Genomic DNA, 7,500 nt, shown 5'->3' with positions numbered 1-7,500 from the left:
ACTTTACTAGGCGCGGTCGACCCACGTGGCGCCGCGCCGTACGGGCCCTACTTGTTTGCCGGACGGGGCACTCGGGCGGCGCTGTCTGGGATCTGTTCCCGGCGCCGCCCTGCCCCTACCGGTCGACCATGGGTGTCTATATTTCGATGTCGGGACTCGGAATCGTCTGTAGACGACTTAGGTACCGGGCGGGGTGTTGTACTCGGTAGAGCAGTTGCCACGCTGCGATCTGTTGAGACTCAGCCCTAGCTTGGGGGATTCGTCTTGTCGCGAGACGAGACCCCCAGGGGCTGGTCGCCAGCAGGGGTACGCGTGGGCCCCCCTTGCTTTCAGTTTCCGCACGTCGCATCTCTGGGCGTATCGGTCTGGGCGGGCGCGCCGCACCCAGGGCGCTGCAGTGGGTGCGGCGGACTGGGGCGTATCGGTTGGCGTGGGCGCTGCGATGGGTGCCGCCGCCGTGCGCGCGGGGAGGCGGCGCCGGCCGGCCGGGCGCCGTGTGTACCGCCGCGCTATAGCGTATCGCTTTGGCGGCCGGCGCCGGGTGCCGCGGTGGGTGCCGGACGGTCGATGTCGGCCCACCGGCCGGGGCGTCGCGTGGAGGCGGCGGCGTCGGGTGGGTGCCGTGCGGTGGTCGCGGTGCCCGGCGGGGTCTGGTACGTTGTCGCCGTCCCGTGGTACCACGGCGTCCACCGCCGCCGTCCGGTGAACGCCAGTACCCCTAACCGATGGATGTGAAATAAAATATAATAACACATGATGCTCCGCAAGAAAATAGACTTGGGATAGGGTGTGTCGTTGGCAAGTCCCCGGGGCGGTTAGTGTGTGTGGTGATAAGTCTGTAGGGGCGGGGGGGGGGGGGCGAGGTATTAGGAAATAGATAGATAGATAGTGGTGCCGTGGGTGTCGACAGTAGACATAGCACACTGCCACCTACAGGGATCCGACGGAACTACGCCACCCATGCCGGCAAAACAGTATCGCCATCTATGAAAATAGGGCGACACCACATGCAATACCGCCATCTATGCGCATCTGACAACACTACGTCCGCACCACAAAACATACCGCCATCTGTAGGTCTCCCGCAACATGACCTCCTGCAACGACGCTACCGCCATCTATGAGACGCCAAGCCGACTAAGACAGCGATGGCGCCACAGTGGCCGCCTTTCGACGCCACCCACAAAGGCTGCAGCCTCTGTCGACCATAGCACCCAATCTCCAGTGGCTCTGCCGCACGAAGCCGTGGACCGGCAATGACGCCACCCGCACCCGTTCGTGCACCACCCCAACCGCCAAACTCGCACCTCCAGCGGATGAACGGCGGACGTTTCCCGCACTCGTAAAGTGCAATCCACCCCTATAACTTGCGTTTCATGAAGAGTTATTTCCAATATGCGACATTCCCGCTGTCCGTATACATGAGCCGCGACCTGTACCACTTACGAGCGAGAGACGCGATCGCGTTGCTCACTGTACGGCGTCCGATACCGAGCCATCAGCATGTCGGTCCCCATGCGCGTTGCACTCGCACTCGCAGTCGCAAAAACGTGGGGCAAATATATTACGCGGAAGAGTTATAACAGACCGAGCCCCACTGCATGGGGGGAGTCTTTGTCACTAATGTACACAGATGGAACATTTTGGACTGGAACCAGATTACCCGTACACACGGCGCTGATTAGTAATCAATGCAGAGCCATCAAACTACAGCAAATATACACAACTGTCCGTATACATGCTGAAAGAGTCTGCCCAAAATGGGAACCACACGTCAGCCAGACACTCTGATCACGCACCACTCTCTGCTTCTAACAGGCGCACATACAATATGTAAGCACCAGCATGGAACAACATCCAGTGCATCTTCTCCGCCACATTACACAATCCACACTATCACAACCAGACCAGGAGGTCCGTGCGGAAAATACAATATCCCAGCCTTTCGACATCCACCATTGCGCAGACCAGGCACCAACACCCACACATGTCCTATACAACGGTGCACCCAACATCACAATAGTACCTCCTGTCACAGCGCACAAACAATGACATGAGTCAAAGACACAGGTCTCACACAAGCATAGAATTGGAGCGCCGCCTCTAATAAGCCAAAGGTGCATCCTGACGTGACAAATCTGATCATGTCACAAGCATTCACTTACTATAATCACTATCAACGAACCTGCCGCCCCCGCCCCCCCCCCCCCCCTACACCTTTCCGTACAACAACGTGTAACCTAACCTAACCTAACCTAACCTATGTTGTACCTTAACCTAACCTATGTTGTACCTTAACCTAACCTATGTTGTACCTTAACCTAACCTATGTTGTACCTTAACCTAACCTATGTTGTACCTTAACCTAACCTATGTTGTACCTTAACCTAACCTATGTTGTACCTTAACCTAACCCATGTTGTACCTTAACCTAACCCATGTTGTACCTTAACCTAACCCATGTTGTACCTTAACCTAACCCATGTTGTACCTTAACCTAACCCATGTTGTACCTCAACCTAACCCATGTTGTGCCTCAACCTAACCCATGTTGTGCCTCAACCTAACCCATGTTGTGCCTCAACCTAACCCATGTTGTGCCTCAACCTAACCCATGTTGTGCCTTAACCTAACCCATGTTGTGCCTCAACCTAACCCATGTTGTGCCTTAACCTAACCCATGTTGTGCCTTAACCTAACCCATGTTGTGCCTTAACCTAACCCATGTTGTGCCTTAACCTAACCCATGTTGTGCCTTAACCTAACCCATGTTGTGCCTTAACCTAACCCATGTTGTGCCTTAACCTAACCCATGTTGTGCCTTAACCTAACCCATGTTGTGCCTTAACCTAACCCATGTTGTCGCCTTAACGTAACCCACGTTGTCGCCTAAACCTGCTCTGTAATTGTTATACGACTCGTTCAATTACTGTAGTGTTGCCCACCCGCAACCCTCGCAATATAGTTCGCTACTCGCACTGCCCGCACCCCTGTGTATCGCTTCATGTTAAACACCTTGCAAGTCTTGCTCACTTTCCACATGCTCCTGCTGTACACTGTAATGTGGATGGCAGCAGGACGTACATGCCGCCCCTCCCCACGTCCCCACCTTGCCCCCTGCCTTCGCAAGCTGGTTGGTGAGAAGTTTGCATGTTCAATGCCCTTCGCATGCGACGTACTCAGGCTACGTTGTGGTGCGGCCTGTGTCAACTGTCCGCTGATGTCGTACGCGTGAACCACAATCTGTACTGCACATTCGTCCTTATGTACTGAATGATACATCGTGGCACATGTGTGACCGCACAACGACTGCGCCCAAAAACGGCGGACCATACAGTGCAAATATTGTGCACGCAGCTACGTGTCGTCTCCCTATGAGAGCTGGATTGCAGTGTGGTACGCCATAGAGACGTGTGGGAGGAACGGACGCCGTGGATGGCGATCAGCATGAGCTGTCTGTTGATGTATTCGGACCTAGTCGTCTCTCCTCACACACCGTGATGGCATGGTGCACCGCGTTCCATATCTGCGACATGCTACAGAGGCCGGTTGACAGTCGTTCGAGCAATGGACATCGCATACGTACGGGGGCCACCTTCCACGTATTGTCTAGGCGTGCACATTTTGTTGCGTGTATGTGGGCAGACGTAGTGTGGCGTGACACCTGACACAGGCATGCAATAATCGTTGAAGTTGCAAATGGCGATGGACGCCTGCGTTTTCTGGTGAAGTTACGCAAATGAACAAATGGTAACCTGTTGTGGTGCGGTTGTTCTCGCTAGGGGTGAATCGGTGATGGCGACGATAGGTTGAGGTACTAACCGGTTGTTCCAGCGATACCCACCATGCCGACGAAACTGAACGGAATCTGGGTGTGAAGCGATACGCGGCGGTGGCTGGGTGGGACCGTCCCCGGCCGGTGAGGGGGCGCCTCCCGGCGTGCTGGCCGCGCGGTGCGTGGGCGCACGCGCTACAGCCGGCTGGTGGGGGCGGCCAGTGGCAGGCGCGCCGGCCGACGGACGCGGCAGGCGTCGCAGCTGCGCGCCGGCGCACCCTGCGCGCGGCGCCGTGCGGCCAAAGTAGGTCCTCGCGGGCCCGGTGCGAAGCGCGGTGGACATCTTCAGTGTGCTGGTCCGATTGAGGACTGTGTGCGTTGAGGATGCGCCGCCGCCCGGCGCTCGGCGCCGCGACGCCGTCTGCTGCTCGGTCGCCCCAGCGGTTCTCGCTGGTGGTTTGTATCGCAGCTGTGCGGATGTGTTGGCGCGTGCGCTGTGCTGGGAGAGTTCGCTTCGGCACCCAAGTGGGGCTTTTGTCCTTCTGTGGCGCTGGCGTTGGAGCTGCCGGTCACCGTAGGTGGCGCGTGTTGTCTCCCGCCGGCAATGCCACGACAGCACGCTCCCGGGCCTCTGTCGGCAGCGGCAAGCTCAGTTGGGAGCACGGGTGGTCGCACCGAAAGCGTCTACTCGCCTAACTCCGGGCGATTGCGCCTCTCTCGAACCCGACCAAGTACTTGGGACGGCGCTGCGCGCCGCCGGGACCTGAGAGGGTTTCGAGGTGTATTGTGCAGGGGAGCTCAGCCTCCTCCTGTTTGCAGAATGATTGAGCGGACGCTTGCGTGTTCGCGCGGGCCCCCGGGACACACTCCCGGGCGGCCGGCTGCTCAGCTCTAGTTGACGCAGCTCCCTGGTTGATCCTGCCAGTAGTCATATGCTTGTCTCAAAGATTAAGCCATGCATGTCTCAGTACAAGCCGCATTAAGGTGAAACCGCGAATGGCTCATTAAATCAGTTATGGTTCCTTAGATCGTACCCACGTTACTTGGATAACTGTGGTAATTCTAGAGCTAATACATGCAAACAGAGTCCCGACCAGAGATGGAAGGGACGCTTTTATTAGATCAAAACCAATCGGTCGGCTCGTCCGGTCCGTTTGCCTTGGTGACTCTGAATAACTTTGGGCTGATCGCACGGTCCTCGTACCGGCGACGCATCTTTCAAATGTCTGCCTTATCAACTGTCGATGGTAGGTTCTGCGCCTACCATGGTTGTAACGGGTAACGGGGAATCAGGGTTCGATTCCGGAGAGGGAGCCTGAGAAACGGCTACCACATCCAAGGAAGGCAGCAGGCGCGCAAATTACCCACTCCCGGCACGGGGAGGTAGTGACGAAAAATAACGATACGGGACTCATCCGAGGCCCCGTAATCGGAATGAGTACACTTTAAATCCTTTAACGAGTATCTATTGGAGGGCAAGTCTGGTGCCAGCAGCCGCGGTAATTCCAGCTCCAATAGCGTATATTAAAGTTGTTGCGGTTAAAAAGCTCGTAGTTGGATTTGTGTCCCACGCTGTTGGTTCACCGCCCGTCGGTGTTTAACTGGCATGTATCGTGGGACGTCCTGCCGGTGGGGCGAGCTGAAGGCGTGCGACCGCCTCGTGCGTGCTCGTGCGTCCCGAGGCGGACCCCGTTGAAATCCTACCAGGGTGCTCTTTATTGAGTGTCTCGGTGGGCCGGCACGTTTACTTTGAACAAATTAGAGTGCTTAAAGCAGGCAAGCCCGCCTGAATACTGTGTGCATGGAATAATGGAATAGGACCTCGGTTCTATTTTGTTGGTTTTCGGAACCCGAGGTAATGATTAATAGGGACAGGCGGGGGCATTCGTATTGCGACGTTAGAGGTGAAATTCTTGGATCGTCGCAAGACGAACAGAAGCGAAAGCATTTGCCAAGTATGTTTTCATTAATCAAGAACGAAAGTTAGAGGTTCGAAGGCGATCAGATACCGCCCTAGTTCTAACCATAAACGATGCCAGCCAGCGATCCGCCGCAGTTCCTCCGATGACTCGGCGGGCAGCCTCCGGGAAACCAAAGCTTTTGGGTTCCGGGGGAAGTATGGTTGCAAAGCTGAAACTTAAAGGAATTGACGGAAGGGCACCACCAGGAGTGGAGCCTGCGGCTTAATTTGACTCAACACGGGAAACCTCACCAGGCCCGGACACCGGAAGGATTGACAGATTGATAGCTCTTTCTTGATTCGGTGGGTGGTGGTGCATGGCCGTTCTTAGTTGGTGGAGCGATTTGTCTGGTTAATTCCGATAACGAACGAGACTCTAGCCTGCTAACTAGTCGCGTGACATCCTTCGTGCTGTCAGCGATTACTTTTCTTCTTAGAGGGACAGGCGGCTTCTAGCCGCACGAGATTGAGCAATAACAGGTCTGTGATGCCCTTAGATGTTCTGGGCCGCACGCGCGCTACACTGAAGGAATCAGCGTGTCTTCCTAGGCCGAAAGGTCGGGGTAACCCGCTGAACCTCCTTCGTGCTAGGGATTGGGGCTTGCAATTGTTCCCCATGAACGAGGAATTCCCAGTAAGCGCGAGTCATAAGCTCGCGTTGATTACGTCCCTGCCCTTTGTACACACCGCCCGTCGCTACTACCGATTGAATGATTTAGTGAGGTCTTCGGACTGGTACGCGGCATTGACTCTGTCGTTGCCGATGCTACCGGAAAGATGACCAAACTTGATCATTTAGAGGAAGTAAAAGTCGTAACAAGGTTTCCGTAGGTGAACCTGCGGAAGGATCATTACCGACTAGACTGCATGTCTTTCGATGTGCGTGTCGTGTCGCGCAACACGCTACCTGTACGGCTCGCCGTAGCCGTGCGCCGCGTGCGGAACCACGCGTGCCTCTCAAAACTAGCGGCAATGTTGTGTGGTACGAGCGCTGAAGCGCTGGAGCGGCTGGCCTGCGGCACCTGGCGCCTGGCGCCGGTTTTGAATGACTTTCGCCCGAGTGCCTGTCCGCTCCGGTGTGGAGCCGTACGACGCCCGTCGGCCGTGAGGCCGTTGGACACAGAACGCTGGAACAGGGGCCGCCACACGCCTCACTCCCGCCTATGCGACCGTCTCGAAAGAGACGGCGGAAACTGAGAAAAGATCACCCAGGACGGTGGATCACTCGGCTCGTGGGTCGATGAAGAACGCAGCAAATTGCGCGTCGACATGTGAACTGCAGGACACATGAACATCGACGTTTCGAACGCACATTGCGGTCCATGGATTCCGTTCCCGGGCCACGTCTGGCTGAGGGTCGGCTACGTATACTGAAGCGCGCGGCGTTTGCCCCGCTTCGCAGACCTGGGAGTGTCGCGGCCGCCTGTGGGGCCGGCCGCGTCTCCTCAAACGTGCGATGCGCGCCCGTCGCCTGGCGGTTCGCATACCGGTACTTTCTCGGTAGCGTGCACAGCCGGCTGGCGGTGTGGCGTGCGACACCTCGTACAACGACCTCAGAGCAGGCGAGACTACCCGCTGAATTTAAGCATATTACTAAGCGGAGGAAAAGAAACTAACAAGGATTCCCCCAGTAGCGGCGAGCGAACAGGGAAGAGTCCAGCACCGAACCCCGCAGGCTGCCGCCTGTCGTGGCATGTGGTGTTTGGGAGGGTCCACTACCCCGACGCCTCGCGCCGAGCCCAAGTCCAACTTGAATGAGGCCACG

At 56.6% G+C, this 7,500-nt stretch overlaps 2 non-coding genes across 2 annotated transcripts; both read left to right on the top strand.

Annotated features, from left to right (window-relative positions):
- Window positions 1–4,680: 4,680 nt before the first annotated feature.
- Window positions 4,681–6,589, top strand: LOC124730225. Its single transcript, XR_007007942.1, has one exon. It is a non-coding gene; the product is annotated as a small subunit ribosomal RNA (ribosomal RNA).
- Window positions 6,590–6,940: 351 nt separating this feature from the next.
- Window positions 6,941–7,095, top strand: LOC124730209. The gene has a single exon (XR_007007927.1). It is a non-coding gene; the product is annotated as a 5.8S ribosomal RNA (ribosomal RNA).
- Window positions 7,096–7,500: the final 405 nt, after the last annotated feature.

This window comes from Schistocerca piceifrons, unplaced genomic scaffold (genome assembly GCF_021461385.2).
Source record: "Schistocerca piceifrons isolate TAMUIC-IGC-003096 unplaced genomic scaffold, iqSchPice1.1 HiC_scaffold_1234, whole genome shotgun sequence".
Lineage (NCBI taxonomy): Eukaryota > Metazoa > Arthropoda > Insecta > Orthoptera > Acrididae > Schistocerca > Schistocerca piceifrons.
The sequence above is the reverse complement of the archived record's forward strand: the minus strand, read 5'-3'. Positions and strand labels throughout refer to the sequence as shown.